Below are 249 nucleotides of genomic sequence, written 5' to 3'. Positions count from 1 at the left end.
TACCCTGTCCGTGTGAAAGGTTAAATTGTATTTTACCATTATTTTGTATTTGTTGTTCATATGTGAATTGTTTACAGGATGGACCCTATAATAAAGGAGTAACTTCCAGTGCTTTCTTCATTTACCTGTGCAAACATGAGCTTCACACGACGCCTCTTATAATTAGATGAAGTTACAATTGTATCTTATTGTTAAAACAAATTTCATTATTCCGACCTGTAATGAACACTAGGCGCGAGCGCGCGAACG

General features: G+C 36.5%; 1 protein-coding gene across 1 annotated transcript in view; it reads left to right on the top strand.

The window, feature by feature from the left end:
- LOC119594572 overlaps positions 1–108 on the top strand; it is a gene marked incomplete in the record, with an annotated part of 10650 nt that extends 10542 nt beyond the window's left edge. Inside the window, 1 exon segment of the mRNA XM_037943608.1 lies at positions 1–108.
- Between the last annotated feature and the right edge of the window lie 141 nt (positions 109–249).

Source organism: Penaeus monodon, chromosome 34, assembly GCF_015228065.2.
Source record: "Penaeus monodon isolate SGIC_2016 chromosome 34, NSTDA_Pmon_1, whole genome shotgun sequence".
NCBI lineage: Eukaryota > Metazoa > Arthropoda > Malacostraca > Decapoda > Penaeidae > Penaeus > Penaeus monodon.
Note: the sequence above shows the minus strand (reverse complement) of the source record. Positions and strands in the feature narration are given on the sequence as shown.